General features: G+C 32.4%; 1 non-coding gene across 1 annotated transcript; it reads left to right on the forward strand.

Moving 5' to 3' along the window:
- Nucleotides 1–544: 544 nt before the first annotated feature.
- LOC141676408 (small nucleolar RNA R71) lies at nucleotides 545–651 on the forward strand. The gene has a single exon (XR_012557000.1). It is a non-coding gene; the product is annotated as a small nucleolar RNA R71 (small nucleolar RNA).
- Nucleotides 652–12380: the final 11729 nt, after the last annotated feature.

Raw genomic sequence — 12380 nt, forward strand, 5'->3', positions numbered from 1 at the left:
AGTTGCTGTCTAGGTGCATACTGTGGTTGCTGAAAACTAGGGGTTGTACTGTTTAGCTGGGTACTGCTGATAAGGTTGTTGAGCCGTATTCTGAGCATTGCTCCAACTGAAATTAGGATGATTGCGGTTGTTGGGATGATAGGTGGCTGGCGTTGGTTGCTGCGATCGCTGGAAGTTGCTCACGAACTGAGCGGATTCATTAGAAATTGTACATTGATCAGTCTCATGGGGACCAGCACAAAGCTCACAGACACTTGCGATTTGATTTACTCCATAATTAGCCAAAGTGTTCACCTTCATCGTCAAAGCTTTAAGTTGGGCAGCGATAGTAGTAGCTGTGTCCAACTCCATAATTTCTGCGACCTTTCCCTGAATCAGTCTCTGGGAAGGATTCTGGTACTCATTAGCAGCTATCAGTTCAATTAGTTCATAAGCTTCATCATAGCTCTTAGCCCACAAAGCTCCGCATGATGCTGCATTAAGCATGGGTCTAGAAGTAGCACCCAATCCATTGTAGAAGCAATTAATAATCATCCAATCAGGCATGCCATGGTGTGGTCACTTCCTTATCATCTCCTTATATCGATCCCAAGCTTCACATAGAGATTCCCTTATTTGCGGAGCAAACTGGGTAAGCGCATTCCTGATTGCAGCAGTCTTCGTCATGGGGAAAAATTTAGTGAGAAACTTTTGCGCAAGATCCTTCCAAGTGGTGATAGATCATGCTGGCAGAAAGTGTAACCAGCACTTAGCCTTGGCCCTCAGAGAGAATGGGAACAGGCGTAGCTTGATAGCGTCTTCAGTCACATCATTGAATTTGAAAGTGTCGCAGATCTCGATGAAATCCCTGATATGCATGTTGGGGTCTTCAATAGGAGAAACCCTAAACTGAATTGAGTTCTGTATCATCTGAATCGTACTTGACTTGATCTCAAAAGTGTTAGCCCTGATGGCTGGTCTGATGATGCTTGACTGAATGTCATTAATCTTAGGCTGAAAATAGTTCATCAAAGCCTTCGGATTTTCTGATTGATCTCCCATCGCTACTATAACTGGTTCTTCGACTTTCTCTTCTTCTTCTACCTTATTTTCTTCCTCAAAAACTTCCTTCCGAACTACCACAACTTCTTCCTCGGCTTTATCCAGTGTTCTCTTACGAATACGCGAACGCGTATGCATACACCCTCGCTAGAGTACCTGAAATAAGACAAGGAAACAGATAAGTAACAATATCCGAGTCAATAAACTTTAACGACCACTGATGGAAAGCACATAAACTATCAATTAATACTGCAGTCCTCGGCAGCGGGGCCAAAAACTTGTTAGTCGCTAAACACGCGCTAATAATACACGCAAGTATACGAGTTCACAAGTAGTATTGAATATTTTCTAGTTCGTTCCCACAGAGACTGTATTGGTTAACTAATTAATTCACGCACTTAAGCAACAGTGTATGGTTATTATTCAATGCTAAGACGATAACTAATTGAGGTTGTTTATAACTAAGAATTAAACTAATAATTATAACTACGAGAATAAGATGGATTGAATTAATAATTATGACAAACATGGGATACTAACTTCATTAAATACTTCATCCAATAGCCTTATTGATCTTAACCTTAGCATGCAATGGTGATGACACTAATCAGATAACACGAAACTGATAAACACCAACTTTCATTGCGCGAGTATCATACTACCAGACATCCACAAAAGAGATAGAAGCTGAATAGACACCAATTATATTGAGACCCTATATGACTATAGAATTTGACAACATAACGGTTTAAGCACAAGTTATCTATCTTGATTACATTGGGCAAGTAAGATGGTTAAAATTACCTACGAATCATGCATAATAAATACATGAACCTATGCTAGCATGGCAAGTTCTAAATCCTTAAATTCACTTTCGCTTCATTAAGAATTAACAAACTATCTTATAAGTTTGCGACGCTCATAAGACGAATACGCACAACTAATACTAGGATATCATACAATCACCACATACTAAGACATCAATCAATTTAACTAAAGAAATCCATAAATAAATCCGCTAGAACCCCACGATAACGATTAGCCCATAATCGGACTCATCATCAACGTGGGTTCCGATGATAGCATGGTATATAAAATGTAGCCTTTGTAACGAATAAATAAAATCAAGTACAAACAAGAATATAGGTTCAACAAAACAAGAACGAGCATCCAAGATTACAACTCAAAACAAAGATTCACAAGAATAAACTAGATCATTTTCGCCTTTGTTGAATTGTGTTATAGGTCTCTTGTCGTCTTCTCCTTGTGCTCTGGTAAGTCTCCTTCTTAAAAAATGATCTTGAGTTATCAATATATTGCAGTCCAATCAGCCCAGGATTCCAAAAAACAGAATTGCAATAGAATCAGGATTTTATTATCCCGACACGGCGCGGCCACGCGCTTCATCAGCGCGGGCGCGCTGGCTCCCTGAACTTCAGCGCGGCCGCGCGCTTCATCAGCGCGGGCACACTGGCCTTCTGCCAAAATTGACTTCTTCCATTTTTTCTTGCAGATTTGAGCCGGTCTTCGCGAGCTTTAATTCCAACACCACCTAGACTCTATATTAGCACCAAAACAATGCTAATTCACCTGATTACCTAGATAATGCCTGAAATGCAAAAGCATTAGAAATACGTTATAACACTTAACAACTTGAGTACAAATGCACCAATCCAAAACTTATTAGAGTATTATAAAGTGTCATAAATGCCACTTAACAAGTGCTCCCACATTTCATCAAAACTCCAACATATACGGCAGCTATTCTCAACTTTCAAATTTCAATAAATGTATCAAATACTTGTTTGCTTATTGCCTTTCCACACTTGCTGTTTTTGACAAATATGGCTTATATAGCCTTTCAAATGAGCTAAATAAACCATACATATAAGCCATATTTGTCAAAAACATCAAGTAATAAAAAGGTAATAAAACAGACAAACAAGTGCCTGCTGTTTTATAGTGATGTAAATCTTAGTTTCCTTTTATATATTTTTTTTATCTTAGTTTCAAATCATTACGTTTTAGATTTTCTGAACACTGGGTTAACAATGGTTTTTGTGATATGTTCAATTACGATGTTACTATTTTTAGAGATGTTGGTGCAATTTGGATCACTTTGGATGACTTTGATTTCGTTTTTAAATTCAATAATTTTTAATTCTATGTGTTCAACGATCGGTAAACAAATCATCTAATTGTTTTTAGTATATTAATTGTTTTAACATATGGTTGTATCGACAGTTAGGGATTTGTACCCATTGTTTTATATTCAAATTAATGAAAGTTTTTTGCACTGGTAAAAAAAGAAATTCTAAGATTTCCAGAAACTAGCATTAAATTCTTTTTTGCTAAAGTTTAATAATTGGATTCAATTGAGAAGCCCCTAAATTGTTAAAAGAATGGATAATCCAAAGATTCAGATATTGTCACATTGTCCAGTGTGTACAAACTAATACAAACACCTACGAGATTTAAGCATCTACGAGTATTAAAGGACTTCTATGGTCTGTGAAAATTGACTAAAACCAGAAACACAGCTGCAGACCCCATTCTCTAATTTACATAATACGGTTTTTCTGCTGTGTGTCCATGAGTACACATTAAGTACAAATTTCTATCATTTTAACTTATTTTGATTGGTCAATAGTTGTTAATAATGATGTACCCCTGCATTTACAATAAATACAGCAATCAAAACATTCCAAATTTTATAAATTTTAGTGTTTAGCATGTGCCCATTACACACACTAGATAAACCCTACATATAAAGGCAATTTGAACTTGAAACATTAGGCTTTAATTGCAAAGTCCAGGTTTTGGGCTTTCTAACTTCCCTTCTTAATGGTCTTATTATGCAACTTCTGCTATTTTGACTGCTTAATCAACAAAATTCTCCACTAATGGCCTTAGCCCTAGTCCTAGTAATATATGTGCAAATATAATTAGTAAAAAAGAAAGGAGGGTAGTTAATTTGAAGAACTAATTAGTAAAGAAAGCAAAACGTGTATGTACATATGGAATGAAAAGAAGCTAAAAACAGAGTTTGTTAAGAAGCTAAAAACAGAGTTTGTTAAACATGTCGACATTGCTTATTGATTGGACTGATGCATAGTGCAAAATGGAAAATGTGTAAATAATCACGCTTGTGAAAGGAGCTTAACTCTTACGTACGATCAGTGTTGTAAAAAATGCAAATCAGACATAAGCGGTGAGGTCATCTTCTAGCACTTAAGCGTTAAAACGGACGCTTAAGCGGTTCTAAAAGCGGGTCATTAATTGGATTATAAATAAATAAATATATGTATATTTATTAAAAATACTGGATATTTTTTTGAATAAAGAGATAACATCCACATATTATAATAAACCAATAAAATGATCTTTCACAAAGTCATAATTAACTAAAAAAATACAAATAACATTTTAAAATATCAAATTACACCTCTTTAAAAAATAATATTTTTCTTTTTCTAATTATTTTTAATCCCCATTTAATTTGGTCAAAAACCGTTTAATTCCGCTTAATGCCGCTTAAACCCGCTTAAACTTTACTAAACGCTTAACTATCCGATTTTGCACTAATCGAAGCACTTTTACCTCCGATTCCGCTTAAGCCCCCGCTTAAACGTCCGCTTAATGCGCTTTTCACAACACTGCGTACTATAGAACTCAAGTAAAATGTAGGTGATATCGCCTAAACCAAAGGAAGGTATGACCACATCCTGCAAGGCGTACCATTTTCTTGGTGGGATGAACTTGTTCTGGGATGGAACCTTATTCATTCAAAAAAAAAAAAAAGAATAAAATCGTGACATGATGATGCTCACCTGGTATATTCATCACCAAAATTAAAAAAAATAAATTTGAATATTCTAAGTATATGTTCGTAGTTGTTTAAAGCTACACCTTTTCTCCAGATCAAATGAACTTGGCCCCAGAAATTATTCAACACACCTAGAACAAAGCATGGCCATATCTTGAGGTGCACCATGAAATTCGTACGTAACAGTGACGTTCGAAGAACAACAGGACAAATCCACACGTGTGGCTGATCTATGAAAACATGGAGAGGGATTTCATGGCTACTACATGATTCTCTATTAGAAAATACATATACAAATTAACAAATTACAAATTGACAACGTCACGTGTGTTCCACTAGTTGCATGCTCGACTATGGATGGTCGGATCAAGTAGGGGGCCGTTACATTTGAAAGGGTATATAAAATCATTATGTTAATTTCATTTTGGATACGATGGCTTCTTCTTTTTTTTGACAGATTTTTTGGTGATGGTCGCCTAATCGGTTGAAAAAAGAAATTGTTTTTATGGTTTAAATGTGATTTATATTTAAATTTTCTATTTAAGTTCAATTTTAATTGATTTTATCTTTAACCCTACTCCCTCTTTTCCATTTTACCTGGATTATTTTCTTTTTTGGATGTAAAAAAATTAATAAATTTCTAAAAAGTAAATCTTTAATTTACGCCATTCATTGAAATTATCACAATAATTATATAATATACTACACTTATATTAAATTAGCCTAAAACTCGTGCGATGCACGGATTGTTTTTAATATTATATAATAGTTTAAATCTCGTGCGATGCCTTTAACATTTTAAATTTTATTATCCCGTCATATTATAATTTTAAACTATTTATCTAAATATATAATAATTAAAAATTTATAAAAAAAATAGGATAACATGTGATCATAGTTTAGTAGAATAATTATATTATGTCTAGTAGTCTAAGAATTTAGTAGTTTAGCGGTTATATAACACTATTTATTTATTTTTTAATCATAGGATAAACTGTGGTCGTAGTTTAGTAGAATAAGTAGACTATATCTAATAATTTAACAATTTAGTAGTTTAACGGATATATAATATTATTTATTTATTTTTTTAATAATTCAAATTAGGGAATAACCGTTAAACAAATTATACCCCATTCTGGTTATTATAATATAGTTTAGATTTTGAATTTAATTTGAAGTGAAAACTTTAAGCTATAAAATTTATTTATTTGAAATTCTAATAATATTATTTTATAATAATTAATAATGTACACATAGGTGTATAAGTTGGTGATATTTTTTAAGTTTTAAAAAATAATGTAAGGATTAAAATTTATATTTTTTTGATATTTAAAGGTATTTTTTTAAAAGATAATTATGTTTAAATTAAAAGCTAAATTTTAGCTTATATCAATAGTATATGAATTATCTTTAGTCTTTTAATCGACCAAATCCAACTAATAACTATATTCAGAATACCAGATTAATGGTAAAAGTACATATTATTTTATTTTAGCAGGTTTTATTATTTTTTATTTTAATTTTGATTTATTATGTGATAGGGAATAAAATAAACACTGATTGCGTAATTAATATCGCATTAATTATAACTGTTTTGTGCTATAAATAAGATCCATTTAAAAGGACCCAATACCCTGAATATTAATTATTTTCGTAATTAATTAATATGGGTAGAATCAGGTTACAAGTAAAGTCCAAATAGGGATATAATTCCTTGGAGATTGGCCTCCAAGAAACCTCATGGGAGAAGGAATCAATTTCCTATCTTCTAAGACTCCAAAATCCATTCTAAATCTGAGACTTGTCCACCAAGTCTCCTAATACTAATCCAATTCAAGGCATCCCATGCCTCTATGAGGGGCCTCACCCCACAAATCAGAACTACGTTTGTGACTTGATCTTTAGCTCACAGCAAGATACGTAGGAATTTTGTGAAGGCAGATTAAGTCACGAGACACGAGAGCAGTCAAATAGAGCCATGAAGCTCATGAACCTTGACAATATATGCACTCTAGTTTTTTATCCATAACCTATGGCGTCGTCTATGGGAAATACAACAACAACCATGGTGAACACACGGAGCAGAAGCAACGTCCCTGAAGGAATACCGGCTGGGACAACCCAAACAATGTCATCCATCATTGAGATTCCACCTCACTCGACTTACTCCCAAGTGACAATGGATCCTTTGAATCCCCAATCTGAATCACAGCCACCCCCAGTCTTAGGGGCGAATCCTCAAAATTTGAATCTGAATGCATCTTTGGGAACTCAATTCGCGGGTTTGAAATGTCAACTATAGCACATCACAGACCCTTGAATCCCACATATGGGATGCCGATCTACTCGGATCTTGGAGGGAGTAGGCCACCCCTACCGCCTGGATCCCAGCCTTGGGATGACCCGTCACCAATGAAAGAGATGTATCAGGACCTTATACTACCGAGCAAAGTGGAGAGTCAACTGATGATGATGTTCATCATAGGAGGAGGAAAAGTGACCTTATCCGTCGAGTAGATATTGCTCATCCGTCGAGTAGATGTATAGCTTATCCGTCAAGTAGATATTGTTCATCCATCGAGTAGATGTTATTCATCCATCGAGTGGATATATAGCTCATCCGTCGAGTAGATATTGCTTATCTGTCGGTACTCTCTGGAGTTTGAATGACTTCTCGATAAGTCATTTTGGAGTTTTCGAATGACTTCTCTATAACATTAAATATGTGACTTGTAGAGATCTTGACTTAGAACATTTTTCTCCAAACAGATTTATTCAACTCCAAGCTTCTTCAAAATTCTTCTGAGGCATGATCTTCTTGATCTTCTTGATCTTCTTCCGGATAGAATCCTTAGGCTTGATACTGTTTTAGGAAAAAGACTCCAGTCTGCTCCTTTGCATTTTTACAGACTTTAAGTGTTAAAAGTATAGAATACAAATTTAGATAACAATACAACTTACTTAGGGTTGGCCCCAAGCTTAACTGATTGCTAATGACATTGTCAGCTTCAGTAATCTTTGACATCATTTATTATAATATTACACTTGTGAAGGTAGATTAAGTCACGGGACACGAGAGCAGTCAAATAGAGCTCTGAAACTCACGAACCTTAGCAATAAATACACTCTAGTTTTTTATGCATAACATTATGAATCAGTTGTACAATTGTTTTTAACCCAGATGAGCTATATTGATTATTTTCGTCCGATACTATTATATTGCGACAAAGATATCAACTCTATTTGCATTTTATTAAAACAATATGTATGTTACAGATATTAAAAAAGACTCATAATTTATACAAATCCAAACATTGTACACATAAATCAACTATAAAATTTTAGTATTTTGACTATTAGGGTCGGATCTTTGTTATTTCACTCTTCTAAACCTGTATTATACCTACCGACAAATTAGATACATTTTAATTTTATTTTAGCCCAGATTAATAATATAATAATTATTTTTAGTTTGAATTTAATTTTTATTTTAGCGTAGATCAATAATATACATTATTTCTTTTAGCCACATGCTCTTTATATCTGCCAAATTAAAATCCAACTAATTACTTCTAGATTGTTTTTAATTTTATTTTATCTCGATAAATATTATTTTGTTTTAAATCGAATAAATGATATATTTTATTTGGTTAATCATAATGACATCTTATCGATCAACAAATTACCTTTCAAATTTTGATTTTGTTTCCAACCCGATTTAATAAGATATTTTTCTTAATCATATCGGTCGTATTTATCATTTTGTTTTACCACGAGAAATTAAATCTTTGTTTTAGATTCAGGCCCGTCATATCAATCAAATTCGGCTAATTATACTTAATTTTATTTTATTCCGGGATGAATATTATTTTGTTTTAGACTGAATTGTTAATATGTATTATTTTATTTTAGTCCGATGGCATTATATCAACCAAACGAATTTTCATTTTATTTGAGCCGGGTCTTTATTATTTTTATTTTAGCCCGAGCTTGCAACTCCAACCAACTATATTTTGTTTATTTTATATTTTTTTAATTAAGTTTGGATCAATATTATAATTTTGTTTAGCCCCGCCTGCATGAAATTTATATATTATTTAATTTAAACCAAATTATAATTATGTTGTGAATATTTATCTATTTATGTGAGTATTTTATTTTAAATCATATTACAATAATTATGATGACCGGATCGACTACCAACCAAATTTTTATTATTTCGTATTTAATATAATAATAATATAGATAGATAGATATTAATCGGTCTTCATTAAATTACCATTTTATTAACCTACATGTCACACGGATGGAGGGAGTAGTTACTTAAAAATTGAGTTAGTTAAATCCGCTCGTATAAAGTGGGACTGAGGGAGCATATTAGACGAGTCACGACGGGAAAAGATGAGAATCGTACGGGTTGTTAGAAAAGCGATCGCATTACGCATGTCGAAATTCAGAACGAATGTTGTATGACAAGACTCGGCTCCCACATTCAGTTGATCTAAGAAAAGAGAAAACAATACTAATAAAAAAATTTGGCAGACGTATCTTTTTCTGATGTGATTGAAAACTTGATTCATGCATACATGAACGTCGAGCAATTGCGTGAGTATAAATTAATATTACATATCGCATAAATGTCGCAAAATAAATCCAACTGAAAGTTATAAAACTAATTAAACTATTTATATGAATGCAAAGTTGTGAAAATCGAAAAATCCATTCGATTAAAAAACTGATATAGAATATCAACAAATCAAGTGTTTATTATCAACGAAAGATTGGTGAAGTAATTGAGTTTTTATCGTCTTTGTTGAAGCTGTGTGTGTTAATTAATAAAAAAAATGTAATTAGTGAAAAAATTTAATTGAAATAATAATTGAATTAAACAAAAATAAAACACGCTTCAATTTGTAAGAAATGATTAACAGAAAAGGCCAACGCGTATCACTGACAGAGTAAACATTAATTTTAATAACACATGCTGATAGTAAGAATTAGTGTGCTAATTATACTCATTAACGGTTATAGATTCTTTAAAGAGTAGTTGAACAAGTTTTTGGCGTGTCCTACATCTTTTCTATGGGTTCAGAATCAACGCATGTGAGGGATATAAATCAACATATAATATTGATATTGTTTAAGTTATAATTCAGGAGTTCAATACTTTAATAACCATTTTGTTCTGGTCATATCATTTCTAAATCTTTAAATTAATTTTTTTATTACTGACCACGTGAGTAAATAAGCAGTCAAATAAGTGTATTAGCCAGACGGCCCAGACCTGATAAAACAAGATTAAATATATAAAGACAGGATTTAAAAGTCTAAATGAGGCCGCAATGAGCATTACTGAAGAAGACAGCACTCAGCAGTAGTTAGCTGTTTTAGACAAATGACGAGAGTATCTCCAATCCAATCCATTCTATTCTATTTTTAATATAATTTTTACACCCTTCTTCTTGTTCTTTCATTTGTATAAAAATGATTTGAACACAGTGGACAAGGAAAATATCAAACAAATATTACCTTTAGTATGTAGTTGAACGAGAGAGAAAGAAAAAATGCAATTAAGTGGGGAAAATATAAAATTAGGTAAAGTGGTAAAATCAATTAATATAAAATAAGTATAGTGAAAGAAAGTAATTGATGTAGTTGATTTTTATATTTTAAAATTTTACTATTTTTGACATGTATATAACAGAGTATAACATTTAAAAAAGAAAGGTATATATTATGTTGCTATATATTCCGACCCATGTAAATTATATTTACTACTACGTTGAAGCAATTTTGTGGGGAGGAAAAACAACAAGAATGACATGGTTTGGAGAAGACAAGGGGGACTGGGAACTCTACCGTCGATGTATCGCTTTCAAACTTTATAAGAGGAGGCATCAATGAGAACAAAAGACATGAATCGATTGGGAAAGAGCGACTTCACATGTCACTCCAGTGGCTTTTACATTAGAGCAAATTTAATGTTAAATGTAAAATCATTATAATTATTGTTATAATATTGTATAAAATTAAAAAATTATTTTCTATGTTGAAACAGGACTTACTTCAATGCAAATTTTATTTTACAACCAAATAATTTTATATTTAACTAGCCTTTTATCCAACTCATTCACTTAATTTTAAAGGGGATTGTTTTACATTCCATTATTAATTATTTGATAATATGATAAGAATGACTATAACCATTTTTATTTTTAAATATAAGACCAAATATTCATCTATAAATTTATCTATTAATATATAAATTTTAGTGTTGAATAATTGTTATAAAATCTAAATATAGGTATGCATTGAACTTGCTCTCGCAAATTCTGATGAAGCACAAATTATCATGTGAAAATTTTATTTATTTACTTATTTGTTCATAAAACTCGTCCGGTTTATTACAATTTTTAATCAAAATGGAGACTTTATATCAAATGATCAAGTTTAGAACGTCGAAAAAAAAGGATGGCACACCCTTCTTTCCGTTCAGCCATAAAAACTAACCTCTCTAACTAAAGTACGAGCCCTGAGTTCGCTAAAAATCCAATGAAATACACGGAAAAGGACTGAAAAAGCAAATCCAAGAATCTACTAAATATTTTTTTCAAAATAGGACAACGGCTTGTGTGAATCAAGTTATAAAATACTTTAACTTACATAAAATTGTGTTAAATTTACGTGTAAAAATAGTAAAACGCCTTAATAAATCTACCAAGTTTGATAAATTAGAGCTATTTAAAATTGTCACCACTAAAATTATGTAGGTGGAAATTAATTATCTTTAATTCCAAGAAATAAAAGTGGAGTTGGTCTGTACTTGAAAACAAGGAGGCACCGGGGCCAATTATTCGGAAATAATCAATGGTCAAATCAAATCGACAAAACAAATAAAATGAACTTGCCAACCACCTTGAAATCATAGTTGCAATTAATGAGGCTGGTCAATTTAAATGGTGAGTATTGGAATGAAAGTGGTTGTTAGTTTCCCAGAAACAGATGAGATGAGGCTTACTTACGCTTACCCCATGAATTAAAAAAAAAAAAAACAAACCCACTCACCTGCCGATCTCCTTGACTTTTTGCTTTGACATTTCTTTTTCACACTATCTTATTGCTGGATTGCACCGTCTATTCTTTCCAACTCCTGGACCCCCTCAGCCCCCTCCTTCTTGCATATATCACCATCCTGCATTCATCCTCGCGACTCTACATTGTTTTTACCCTTCTAACACTAAATCATGAAACGTATTTGTAATTTACATAGAATCAAATAACTTCTATTTATTTACCGCCATCCGATTGTGTTTAACTAAAATATGTAAGAAGACATGATACATGAAAATAATCCAATCAATTGTATTATAACCTCTATCATAAAAATTGAAATTTATAAATTGCTGATAAATTAGTTAAAAATATTTGATGGTTCCCCTAAATTACTGATATTTTAAAAATCGTCTAAAAAATCACAAATCAATGCGGAACCAACCGGAAACAAATCAGTACA

This window comes from Apium graveolens, chromosome 7 (genome assembly GCF_009905375.1).
Source record: "Apium graveolens cultivar Ventura chromosome 7, ASM990537v1, whole genome shotgun sequence".
Taxonomy (NCBI): domain Eukaryota; kingdom Viridiplantae; phylum Streptophyta; class Magnoliopsida; order Apiales; family Apiaceae; genus Apium; species Apium graveolens.